The sequence below is a fragment of the Enhydra lutris genome, unplaced genomic scaffold, assembly GCF_002288905.1.
Source record: "Enhydra lutris kenyoni isolate GAN:26980312 unplaced genomic scaffold, ASM228890v2 scaffoldscaffold41, whole genome shotgun sequence".
Taxonomy (NCBI): domain Eukaryota; kingdom Metazoa; phylum Chordata; class Mammalia; order Carnivora; family Mustelidae; genus Enhydra; species Enhydra lutris.
The window spans coordinates 1,192,409-1,206,590 of NW_019154125.1; the positions used below are offsets into that span (position 1 = coordinate 1,192,409).

General features: G+C 38.1%; 1 pseudogene; it reads right to left on the reverse strand.

The window, feature by feature from the left end:
- Positions 1–381: 381 nt before the first annotated feature.
- Positions 382–14,182, reverse strand: part of LOC111155384 — a 54,719-nt pseudogene continuing 40,918 nt past the window's right edge.

Here is a 14,182-nt window from a genome sequence, read left to right on the forward strand (position 1 = left end):
ACTTTTTTCATTTTTCCTTTTATTTGATTGTGGCTTGTCTTCTATTTCTTTTCTTCCTTCTGGAATGCCTTTATTTTCATTTGCATATCTGACTTCTTGAAACTGTCTTCCATGTTTCTTTTCACGAATGATTTCCATTTATTTGTATTTTTCTCTCTGTCATATTTTTTTGTCATGCCTCAAACTACTTTTTTTTTTGCAACTACATGATTTCATGCAATTCTTCTAAACAATGACATAAAATAGATTTCCTGTGTATAAATAACTTACATACTCTCCATAAAGTAAATGCTCAAAGGTGCTAGAACAGATCGTCTGCTGCTACAGTATTCTCGTATCCAACAGAGTTCATGTATAATATGTAAATATTCAAGTCCAATATTAAAATGGAATAGAAGGAGGATAGTGATTCTGATGACCATTCCCTTGGTACATTCCTGGCTTTTTTCTGGGCAAAGGGTGCCACATTGGAAGAGGTGGGAACATCAATTCTGAAATCTGGTACACAGGGCTTGGGGTCGCAGTCACAGAAGTGGGTTTCACTTCTACTTCCTTGTTTCTTCATCTGAAGAAGAGGATCCTGAATGATAGTCAGAAGTAACCTTATCAAGGGCCCTGGTAACTTTCCTGGAGATTTCATGCTTGTTCTCATCCTCATTTTCAAAGCTGGCAACAATGAATGCATTGTTTTTCTCTCCATACCAACAGCACACCTCACATGGATCCACCCAAAGAGTGAGTTCCATCGGTAAGCCTAGCCTAGGTCACTGTACAAGATGCAGCTCTTCTCACAGGCTTTCAGGACATCAGGATCAACTCTCTGAAACTTATTGACACAAATACATCTGTAAGGCTGTCCTTTTGATGTTTTTTCTGGATACCAGTGATTTTTATATTTTTCTTGATGTATAAGTGTCAATTTCTCAGCAAACCTCTCAACTGCCTTTTTTTTCCAACTTGCCTTGTTTTCGAACTAGCAGCAATTTCTTTCTTCATCTTTCCTGCAACCGCTGCTCTGGGGCCAAAGATTTGGCATCCCAACCCTTTCCAGGCCTTGAACCGACCTCGCCGCCACAGCGGGCCGCGCTATGCAGCAGCAAGCCTCTGTCATATTTTTAATCTTATAGAGCTTCTAGCTTACTAATCCTGATGACTGCTTTGTATTTCAGCAGTAGTATTTTTTGGATTCTTTTTGTAGGTTTTAAATTCTGAAGTAATGTTTATTTTTTAAGTTGCCAGATATATTTCTTTCCTTCAAATAGATCTATCCATAAAACCAGTCTTTAAAAAAGTGAATAAAGAAATGTAATCTGAAAAAAGAAAATCTACCCAAGAGTTGTCTTCATCAAAATAAAAACCTTCTCCACAGTGAAGGAAACAATCACCAAAACTAAAATGCAACCTATGGAATGGGAGAAGATATTTGTAAATGACATATCTGATAAAGGATTAGTATCCAAAATATATAAAGAACTTATAAAACTCCATACCAAAACCAAATAATCCTGTTTAAAAATGGGCAGATGTTTTACCAAAGAATACATCCAGATGGCCAACAGACACATGAAAAGATGCTCCATATCACTTATCATCAGGGAAATAAAGATCAAAACTACAGTGAGATACTGCCTCCAACCAGTTAGAAGGGCTAAATTAACAACACAAGAAACAACAAATGATGGCAGGGATGAGGAGAAAGGGGAACCCTCCTTACATCATTGGTGGGAATGCAAACTGGTACAGACACTCTGGAAAAACAGTATGGAAGAGTTATCATTATGTTTTAATTAAAGTTCTCCTTAGGTTTCTTCTGCCATTAAATCTGCCTTAGTAGGAGCCACCTATTCAGGTATGGTCCACAAACTTTTTACTGCTCTTATCAGCTATAGGGGGATGGGGTTGAATCCCATATGGAGCAGAATTTGGGGTCTCTTTAAGCAGTGTGGTTCTCAATACTGGGGAGGGTCAGTGGTCTCCAGCTCTGGTTCTCCCTTAGGCAATCTTAGCATTGTCCCATGGTTGTTCAGAGAAGCCAGTTTCCTTGCAGTAGCTTGGTCCTCCTGGAGTTACAAACGAAATGTGTCCTCCACTGGCTGCCCTGCTGAATTTCCTTGGGAACTAAATGTCAAATGAGGGTGGGATTGCCTCTGTCTTTAACAGTGAGCCACCCAAAACACACACACACACACACACACACACACATACCCCTTTTCCCCCATTAGCTATTTATTTTACTTGTTAAATGATATTCAATGAATATATTCAAATCCACCCCAAACCTACTTTTCTGATCTCTTTTTCTGCTCCCCCTCCATACACCAAGTGTTTCATAAGTGCTTATTTATCCTTCTGTTTCCTGAGCACACGGTAAAATATTTTATTTCCAGATCTTTTATCAAAAAGTGGGAGAGGGATGCCTGGGTGGCTGAGTGGGTTGAGCCTCTGCCTTCGGCTCAGGTCATGATCTCAGGGTCCTGGGATCGAGCCCTACGTTGGGCTCTCTGCTTGGCGAGGAGCCTGCTTCCCCCACTCTCTTTCTGCTTGTCTCTCTGCCTACTTGTGGTCTCTCTCTCTCTCTGTCAAATAAATAAATAAAATCTTTAAAAAAAAAAAGTGGGAGAAATAAGAATGAGAGTAGAAACAAAGACCCAGGCTGACATCATCCCAGAATGTTTCCCAACCACATTTTTAAAAACAAATTAGGAAACTGAGTCTTGTTCAGGCTCACATAGCTAGTTTTAGTTAATATTATTAAGTGGTAGAATATGAATCCGGACAGAAAGGAGATTGGAGAAGCAGTGCTGACAGAGTAGTCTTGCCAGTGAGATGTAGGAATAGAGGCAAGGGTATTCCGTGAGTTGTTGGCTCATTCATTCATTTAATGTGTGTCAGTCAGAACTTCACCACATGAATTAGGAGGTAAAAATTGAAATGGGCAAGAAATCTTTTAAACAGAGTTGCTCCATTAGAGATCAGAAATTTGAAAATGCATTGTGTGTTTGGGAAAATAGAGCAATTCTGAACTGCTGAAACATTTGAAGGGATAGCGGAAAGTGAGGCTATGAAGGTCAGATGGGGCCAGATTATAAAGGGGTTTGCATGTCACACTTCATTCTATATTTATTCAACCAACATTTACTGAAAACTTACTGTGTGCCAGGAGCCATGCTAGCACTGGGGATATGAGAGTGAGAAAGACAGTGTTTCTGTTCTCCAGGAGATATAGGCCTTAGGAAGTTGATGGAATGAAGTGATTTAAACCTGTCCGTTGATGGAAATTTCGCTCAAGTGGCAGTCAAGGGGAAAGAGTCTGGAAACAGAGTCCAGGTAGGTAGGCGACCACTGTCTTAGTTCAAGAGAGAAATCATACATGCAAGGACTATGGAGGGTGATGGCAGTTGTCAGAGCAGATGTAATAGGGGGATATGCATGGGTAGGGAGAAGGTCACAGGGGCAGGACCCAGAGAAGGAGGCATGCCAGTAGTCTCTAGCCACATCCTCCTTGCCTTGTCTGAAGATACTGGTGATGTTGCTGTACCTCAGCTCTTGTTTCTGCTTCTTATAGACTCTCTTTGCCCCCCACCCCCCCGCCCAATTGCTTGAAGCATTGCATCAATAAACACAGGATGTTGTTAGCTAGGTTAGAGTTTACAGTCAACTAGTTCGTCATAATTGACTTACTGAAAATGGTCCTGCAGAGAAACTAAATTATTTCCTAAGTTTTTACTAGAGCAGCTAGAGATCCCTTTGAGGTAATTCTGTGAATTATCTTATGTGGTTGTTGTAAAAAAGAATTGCTAAGTAAGGCAATATTGTATAATTGAATGTATAAATGTATATAGTTGGAAATTTTTTTTTTAATTCTTTTTTTTTTAAGATTTTATTTATTTATTTGACAGACAGAGATCACAAGTAGGCAGAGAGGCAGGCAGAGAGAGAGAGAGGAGGAGGCAGGCTCCCCGCTAAGCAGAGAGCCCGATGTGGGGCTTGATCCCAGGACCCTGGGATCATGACCTGAGCCGAAGGCAGAGGCTTTAACCCACTGAGCCACCCAGGTGCCCCTATAGTTGGAAATTTTTGATGACTACTAGTTTTTGTTGTCTCTGTTGTCATTTAACAGCTATAAAAATAAAGGGGAAATGGCGACTGCTATTTTAACAAAGGATATTTTACAACATATCCTTTCCCCTCTCTTTCCTTCCTTTGACATCTTGTATAAATCTGTTTTCTTATAATATGCAACAAAAGGATTTATTCCCTTGATAATATATTTAATAACAGATGATTTAGCAGACACTATTGATAACTTCCAAATTGTAATTTCTCAATTTCTTGTAAGCAGGCAAGTGTTGAGAACATTCTGTTACATTATATTTTTCTCTCAGTTTATAGCTCCCAGATTAGCTGTATATGTAACCTGCACACTGCAGCTTTTCTATTAAACATTCATGACAACATTTTATGTTATTTGCAACCTTGAAAATGACACATCGTAGGTAGGATAGCTTTATTTTTTACATATTCTAGTTTACATCACTTGTGAATCAACAAATTCTTAGTGAATGTCCATTGCAACAGATTACCAAATGCCACAGAAAGATAAGATGCCTGTATTGCAGGGATTGTTAATCCAACTGGGAAAGACAAAATGCCATTATGGAAGGCATATACAAAGGGGCAGTACTTCCCAGATATTGTAATGTACATGTATTTGCTCCTTGCCTTTCACACCCCCTTACTGGTCCCAGTGCTCTTCATAGCCAGGTACTTCCTACTTACCATGTGTGGAAAGAAGGGAAGTCATGTACCTCAATAGTTTGGGAATAAGATCCAGTGCCTTCCAGGAAGAAACAAGATCTGAATGAAGTACCATCTAAAAAAAAGTGGACGATAAAAGTTTGAAAGGTTATCTTAATATTTACGAAGCCCTTTCAGATCTGTTTAGTAGTAACCAGGAGGAAGTAAAAAAATGATATAATTTAGAAACTTACTGTCTGCCAAGAGTCATAAGCTCATAAGTTTAATTAGGAAAAGTCAATATTTTCTTATTTGATGCTGCTGCCCCTTCTGGTTTATGTTCAGAGAAGAGGAGTGACTTCCCCAGGGAACTCTGTCTTCTACTACTCTCTTCTACTGCCTCCAGTGTGCTCTCCTCTCACCAGCACCAGATCCCAGGTAGGATCAGGTGCTTAAGATGGTGCCAGGGAGTCATCAGAGATAGCACTTTCTGACTCTGTAACATTAGCTCTCTCCCCTCCTGGGTCCTGTTCACTTTGGGTACAGAGGTGAGGTCAGAGCCTATTTGAGAGATGCTATGGGCCTGCAGCCTGGGACTCTTGTACCACATGATCATGGATCCTTAGGATCTCTAATTTCTGTTCTGGACTTTTAGTCCTTCTATACTCTTGCTGAACTTATATGCAAACTATCAAACTTATTAATGTTTTATACAATAAAATTATAAAATTTAAGATGATTTTACTTTAGAATTGAGACAAATGAAAGTGACAGCTGTAATTTAACATGTAAACTATTTGTCCAGCAGAATTGAAGTCAGAGATACACAGAATTTTGGAAAATAAAACCTAGAGATATCACAAATTTGGGTTTTATAATTTAAAAATGGCTTAAGTAAAAAAAAAAAAATGGCTTAAGTACTTTCTAAAGTTTCTCTAATACCAGATTCTCAATAACATACTGAGCCAAGTGTTGTTGTTGTTTTTTTTCTTTTTGATATAGGGGATTGAAAATATAGCTCCAGGTTCTTGAACCCATGAGAACAATTGATGTAGGTTAGGAATGATAACTCTAGTACCCAAAAGGGCCAGGCAGGAAATGTACCTGAGTGCAACCTATAGCTGCCATACATTCTGACAAACTATTTGAAGAGATCTTTGGTTTGTGGCTTTCCTGCTCCAGAAAATTTGAAAATATTACTTAGCTACTATAGGTTAATCTGGGCCTGAAAATGATTACCCAAGAAACCTGTTAAATTTGTTTGCACAGTCTCTTGGAACTAGCATTTCCCCTAAAGGATAGGCCTTCCAAGTGTCTTCTGTGCTTGTTTCTTTGAGTAACCAATCAATTTGAAAGGACTTTACAATTTATGAGACTATAATATAGTCTCATGTGCTCTTAAGCTTTATCAGCAAGCAAAAAACTAGTAAAAGAAAAAAAAATAAAGATGACAAGGATTGAAAAACTCATGAGAATATAAATTTCTAAATGTTGACACCAGAAAATCAGATATGGCTGAGAAACAGCAGCATCTTTCTTAAAACATGCTCAAAGTTATTATAACTCAGAGCAAGAGAAATCTGTCTTAAAGGCAAGTGGTCAAGGTTGCTATGGAGATGATGCAGGAAATGATTCAGAGTGTTACCCAGAAATATATTTCCTTGAATATTGATAGATCCCATGCAACATGTGTCAGTCTATGGCTATTATAAAATGAATTGGTTATCAGGGATTCCTAGTGACTCTGTCTTTAGGTTCTGTCCATCACGTGTAACCCACACTTAGTTGCTGTTATGGATATGAAAGTGGAAACTTCCAGATGACGCTCTCTTCCGCAGAGTTATACACACAGAGCGGGTGGTTTTTGGATTTGAGTATGTGTGAGAATCACTAAGAATGTTTGTTACAAACGGTTTTATTCTGATTTGGGATCCGCAGACCATGTTTTGAGACACGTTGCCTTAAACTGAAAGAATGGGAAGCATCATAGAGGTTTTGATTTGTTTCCTTGGTTAACGGTCTTGTTCACACTCTTTGGAAGTCATTCTTTTAGCTGCAAAACGTTAAGATTCCTTCAAGAAAGGAAAATAGGTTTTATCATTGTTCAGAGCCCATTTTTCGTATATTCATGATGACCTCAAAGTTTATACTCCTAACCCAGAACTTTTCTTTGAACTCTAGGTGTGTATATCCAGCTATCTGGTGGAACACCTCTACTGGAATGTCTAATAGACTTCTCCCACTTCACAGAGCCACACTAAAATCCTTCCTCCAAACCTGGTCTGCTTATAGTTTTCCCAGTTGTGGTTAATGGCAACACTATTATTCCAGCTGTCCAAGTTGAAAGACTTGGAATCATTCAAGGGAGTATTTTCTTTTTTTAATACTCCACTCACAATTGACTGACAAATCCCTTTGTCTCTACCTTCAGAATATATCTTGAATCTGATCATTTCCCCCTTACTTCTTTCTACATCTTGGCCCAAGATTTTAACTGTCATCTGAATATTGTAGGTCTCCTTACTGGTCTTCTTACTTCCATTCTTATTCCTTTATTGTCTGTTCTCAACACAGCAGCCAGAGTGTTCTAAAATTAAAATTACATCGTGTCTCTCTTCTGCTGCAAGCCCTGCAGTGGTTCCCTGTGTCACCCAGAGCAACAGCCAAAAAACCGAGATTGACCTATAAAATTTGAGATCGCTTTGATCTCTTCTTAAATCTCTCCCTCCTGCTCACTTTCTTCTAGGCTCAGTGTCCTCAACACTATTTCTTGAAGCCACAGGGCCTTTGTACTAGCTATTTCTTCATTGTACTAGTTGCCTGGAATGCTCTTCCCTGGAATATTTGAACGGCTCACTTCCTCACCTCCTTCAAGTCTTTGCTCAAATGTTGCCTTCTCTAAGGGCCAATTTAGTCCTTTCTTTATTGGAAACTGTGATCTCCTTTCCCTCCTGCCTTTTCTACCATGAGTTCTCCAATCCCCTTTGCTTGCTCTGGTCTTCCATAGCACTTTTTCCCTGGTAAAATACTAGGTTAGCTTTTCATTTGTTTTTTCATTGATTGATTGATTGAATGTTTATTTTTCTTTCTCCCATACTAGAACGTAGTGAAGAAATTTGCTTAGAAAGGTGCTCAATAAATATTTGCTAAATAAACACAAAGAAATATTTATGGAGTGGTTACTAAAAGTCAAGTGCTGCTCTAAGTTCAAGGAGTATAGCTGGAAGTAGACAGGACAGCTCTGCCTTCTTGGAGCTGATATTCCTAGTGGGAACCAACTGTAAAATAGCAGAACTGCAGAATGTGCAGCATTTTGTGTAGAGGCCAGAATGATGGGCCTCAGTAGTCATAGGTGGAGAATGATGGGCCACAGCAGTCATAGGTGGAGGAGAATACCTAGTAGCAGCCCTATGCAAAAGGCAGAGTGGATTGCAAACGCTGTGGAAGCAGGAAAGTGAAAACTTCCAGAAAAGAGAGTGAGTTACAAAATATGGAAGTATAGGAATTACAAACAAATAGACAAAAAAATGAGCCCAAAGAAGAAAGAATATGTGGGGGGAAAAGAAAGAAAGCTTATGTAAACAGCATATAATAGATAGTCCTAATAACTGTGTCTTAACCACACAGTGGTTTATTTTGTCACATAAAAGAAATCCACAGGAGGGAACCACGTATCGGATGGAAGCTTCAGGATCCCACCAGCAACCAAGTGTCCAGTCTCTTCCATCATCCTCAGCATATGCCTTCTATCCTCAAAATCACTTCCTGGAAGGAAGCAGAGTGAAGGAAAAAGGAATCTTCTAGAAAGTAACATAATACTTCTCATGGGCTAGAATTTAATCACTTAGCCATACCTACTGTAAAGGAGTCTAAGGAAGCTTGTCTTTTAATCCAGGGCATTGCCACCACAAATATCTCTATGAATAAATTGCAATTTATTAGAAGAGGATCCAAGATTAAAACCCAGAGCATAGGAGCGCCTGGCTGGCTCAGTCATTTGAGTGGCCAACTTTTGGTTTTGGCTCAGGTCATAATCTCAGGGTTCTGGGATTGAGCCCTGCATCAGGCTTCATGCTAGCCATGGAGTCTGCTTGAGATTCTTTCTCTCCTTCTCTTTCTCCCTCCCTTTTCCCCTCCCCTCCAAAAATTTTTAAAAAGGAACAAATGTATAGTGAAAAGGAAATAATTTCGCCCAGGCCATTATATCCTTAACTCTCCAGACTTCCAGTGTCTCTGCTGAGAAGCAACCACTCTGACCAGTTTCTTGTATAGGAAGGAGTCCTATAAAACTCATGAACCTTGTGAAAACGAATGCTTGGTTCTTTTTTTTTTTTTTTTTAATAGTCAGTGGTGTTTTAATAGCATTGTATAGTGACAGATGGTTACTACATTTGTGGTAAGCATAGCATAACATATAGAGAAGTTGAATCACTATGTAGTGTACCTGAAACTAATGGAACATAGTATGTCAACTATACTCAAATAAAAAATTTTAAAAAAATAATTCTGGGAAATGTAATGTTTTTGTTGTTATTGTTGTTTTAAAATTAAATTAAATTTTATTTTATTTTTTTAATTTTTCAAATGCTTGGTTCTTACCAGTAAGTGATGACTCTGATCTGTAGGCATTAAGTGGAGAGCAGGCTGAAATGATACCACCTCTAAGAAACCCATCCTTGGTTAGGCTGGGCAGATGTCACTGCCTCCGAAACTCCTTCATGTCTTTTTAGAATTACATTGTATTTTGTTGTAGGAAAACATATATAACACAGAATTTGCCATCTTAGCTGTTTTTAAGAGTATAGGTCAGTGGTATTGAGTAAATTCACATTGTTGTTCAACCATCACCACTATCCATTACCAGAATTTATCCTCATCCCAAACAGAAACTCTGTCCATTAAACACTAACTCCTCATTCCCTCTCCCCCCAGCCCCTGGTAACCACCAATCTATTTTCTGTCACTATGAATTTGGCTATTCTCTAAGTTATCTCATGTCATTGTGATTGTACATTATTTGTCCTTTCGTGTCTTATTTGGTCTCATGATTCAAGGCTCATCTGTGTTGTAACATGTGTCAGAATTATCTTCCTTGGGGCACCTGGGTGGCTCAGTGGGTTGGGCCGCTGCCTTCGGCTCAGGTCATGATCTCGGAGTCCTGGGATCGAGCCCCACATCGGGCTCTCTGCTCTCTAGGGGAGCCTGCTTCCTCCTCTCTCTCTGCCTGCCTCTCTGCCTGCTTGTGATCTCTCTGTCAAATAAATAAATAAAAAAAAAATCTAAAAAAAAAAAAAAAGAATTATCTTCCTTTTAGGGGCGCCTGGGTGGCTCAGTTGTTAGGTGTCTGCTTTTGGCTCAGGCGGGATTGAGCCCCTCATCAAGGCCAGTATCAGCTTTTCTGCTCAGCGGGAGGCCTGCTTCTCTTTCCCCCACTCCCCCTGCTTGTATTACCTCTCTTGCTGTCTCTCTTTGTCAAATAAATAAAATCTTGGGAAAAAAAAGAATTACCTTCCCTTTAAAGGCTGAATAATATTCCGTTGTATGGATATTCCATATTTTGTTTCTCTTTTCATCTGTTAATGAACATTTGGGTTGTTTCACCTTTATGCTATTGTGAATATGTTGCTATGAACATTGATAGGCTAGATCTGTTTGGAGTTCCTGCTTTTAATACTTTCGTGTCCTTCATGTCTTTTTATAACATACCATGATTTATTGTAGTTGATACACATATGCTTTAAATTCCTTATTACATACTAATCCCTTGAGAGCAGGGCCCACAATTTTTTTTCCTACTCACAAATTTACTCATTTGGTCATTCTAGCAGTTATATGTCAGGTACTTTCTGAGTACCAGGTACCAGGCTAGTGGGGATACAGAGTGCAATGACAAATATGACCTCTATTTTCTTGCAGCGTAAGTCTAGTGGGGGACATATTTTTTTTCTCATTGCATGTAGAATATGCCTTGTACATTATAAGTATTCAACAAATATTTGTTGACTTTAACCAAGTCAGTTAGTAAATAAGTAAATAAATAACTTATTGGCTTCACATGTCCTCAGTAATTCGTGAAGGTATCATATCAGTGATTGGATAGCAGTGAACATATTTGGAACAAATGTAAACTCTGTGAGATTAGAATCATGCCTTTCTTGTTCACTATTGTATTTCTAGCAAATAGGATGGTCTTGCACATGGTATGGGCTGAATAATTTTTAAACAAATGCTGATGACATAATCTGTCCTAAGGAGATGTAACAAGTTCTAGTGAACTCTGACCATATATTATGGTTGGAAAAACTGAGACGTTTAAGAAAAGCGAGAGAAGTAGTGATGAAGTCAGAAATTGAACCTGGGTCTCCTGACCTTCAATCTGATGCTTTATGCTCTTTATCACACTAGTATATAAAATTAGAACTGATGTTTCACCTTTCTGCGAAAGATGTGAACTTTAATTAGCTATAATCACACACAGTATGGAAAAGGTTTAAGGCCTTTACATTTCCTAAAAATGATAATGAATCAGATTCCAAAATAAGCTTGTTAAATGCTATTCTTAAATAAAAAAGATAGTAGCATATGATGGTGAATTGCTATTTCTCTGGTGAAGGATGAGGTGTTACCACTGTGCTGTCTGCTTAGGAAGGCCTCACCAAGACATGTCTGACTTGATAAGTCTTTTCTTTGCTCATTCAGCTCAGCCCCATTTTGGGGGTTTGGAAATGATACCCAGTTCCTGGCTGTCAATTAATTATTTAGGCATGTTGGGTCTTTTTGAGCAACCTGGTTTGGAAACATTTAATTCTATTTTATATGAGTTAAAGTTTATTTCATTAGGAATTCTAGCTAAAATTTTCATGAGTAAGAAGGTTGATTTTAATTATTTAAAAGTTTTTGCATTATTTGTGGATCTTAAAGCCATGTTATTTTTATTATTATTTTGAAATTATTTTTAAAATTTATTTTTCCTTATATTATTATTATTTTTTAGAGATGATGTGCATGTGCACATGGCAGTGGGGTGGATAGGGTCAGGTGGGGGAGGGATGGAGAGAGAGGGAGAGAGAGAACCTTAAGCAGGCTCCACACTCAGCATGAGCAGAGGCAGAACTTGATCTCACAACCCTGAGATCATGACCTGAGCCAAAATCAAGAGTCAGATGCTTAACTGACTGAGCCACCCAGGCACCCTAAACCAAGCTATTTTTAAAATTTCAGACATTTTAGCTTCAGAGAAGCCTCCAGTATTTGAAATGTACAGATTCATCTTATAATAAAATCCAAGAAGAGCATAGACTAGATTCATACCCAAGTTTAGCTGATCAAGTTCTGAGATATCATTGGTCTGCTAATGGCACAGGAAATAGAGGACCTTAGTTCATAAGGTAAACAATTTGGGGTAAATATGTAAAGAGTTTGACATTTTAAGAAGAGCAGATTGAGCAGAAATTCTCTAGAAGAACTTGAAGGGAATAGAGTGCTACTGGTACTGGCCCCAAAGTTAAAAAGAACTTGCATACCGTTGGAAAGAGAATAAGCCTAAATGTCAGACTTGTTGCCCTTGGTTTTAGTGTGTGGTTTTTAATTTTTTTTTAATTGAGATATAGTTGACATATATTGTTGTATAAATTTAAAGTTACAAAATGTTGATTTATTTCTGTATATATTGCAATATGATTACCAGTGTAGCATTAATGAACACCTTCATCATGTCACATAATTATCATTTCCTTTTTGTGGTGAGAACAATTAAGACCTAGTCTTTTAGCAACTTTAAAGTTTATAATACAGTATCATTGACTATAATCACTCTGCTATGCATTAGATCTCCAGAACTTATTTATTAGTTGCAAGTTCATATCCTTAAACAAGGTCTCCCAATTCCACCACTCCCCCATCCCACCTGCCAAGCTTCTGATAATCACCCCTCTGGTTCTTGTTTTTATGAGTTCAGCTTTTTAAGATTACAGATTTAAGTGATATCATAGAGAATTTGTCTTTCTCCGTTTGACTTATCTCACTGGCGTAATGCCCTAAAGGTCCAACCATGTTGATGCAAATGGTAGGACTTCTTCCTCATGATTGAATAATATTCCATTTTCTACACATACCACATCTTCTTTATCTGTTAATCTGTTGATGGACACTTAAGTTGTTTCCATATCTTGGCTGTTGTGAATAATGCTGTAATAAACATCTTCTCAATATCCTGTTTTCATAACTCCTAGAAGTAAACATGGTGAAGAAACTCAATGACATTGGTCTTGGCAATTATTTTTGACACTGACACCAAAAGCACAAGTAACAAAAGAAAAAATAAATAGCACTACATCAAACAAAAAAGCTTCTGCACAGCAAAGGAAACCATCAACAAAATGAAAAGTCAACCTACAAAATGGAACAAAATATTTGCAACTATATATTGGATAAGGGGTTGTTGTCCTTGTTGATGCTCAGACTTTTCAGATAATGAAATTTGTTTTTACCTTTATGACAAGAGGAAATTATCAAAACCTTCTGACTTACTATCATTTTCATAAGAATTCAGGTATTCTATCAGTTTTGTTGTTGCTGTTATTGTTGTTATTTGGGAATTTCCCATCATACACTTTTCTAGATTCAGGAGTAGGAAGATAAAATGGCTAAATGGTGGTTTATGATGTTTGGTGTTTTAATAGTCACCTTGTGTGATTTAGATGAAATATATATATAAGTACGTATTGTGATAGGGAGAGCCAGAGCAATAACTAGAGGTCATATAATAAAATCAAAGAACTGAAAATGGATTTTAATAAAAAGTTGTCTTGGTAACTTACTCAATTTTGGTGTATTGGTTTCCTTGGTACTGTCCCTGTTTGTGTCCCAGAGAAGGGTGGAATCTTCCTCCAGCAGGCCACCTTTCTCCTTGCCCATCTACTAGTAATGAAAGAATCGGAATTTCAGAGGAGAGCCTTCTTGCCAATGAGCTCTTTTCTTGATCCTGTCAGACAACTGTCAGAGCCCTTGAGAAGGAGATACCAATATTTCCCATCTTTATCCCATCTTTTTTTTTTTTCTTTTTTTTTTTTAGTAGTTTCCATTATTTTGGTCACTTACATGTATCTTTCAAAAGAGGGTTTGACATTTTTCAATACAGGTGGAGAGAGGCAGTCAAGATAGGGAGAATTGAGGCTGGAGGTGGGAGGAAAATATGGGAGGACAGATCTAGGGTGCAGTATTTTCACTAATATATAGTACAGTGAACAGAGACTGGACTAGTGGACAGAAAACTAATGCTTTGGTTGTCCTTGTCTCTACTAACATGAACAACTTGTTGAGGGCTCGTATACGAAGCTAAATGCTTTGCTGCTAGTACCTCATCAAATTCTTACAGCACCCCAGGCATTGTCCCATATCTTCACTTTATAGGTAAGGAAATTCAGATCCACAGAGTAACTCCACT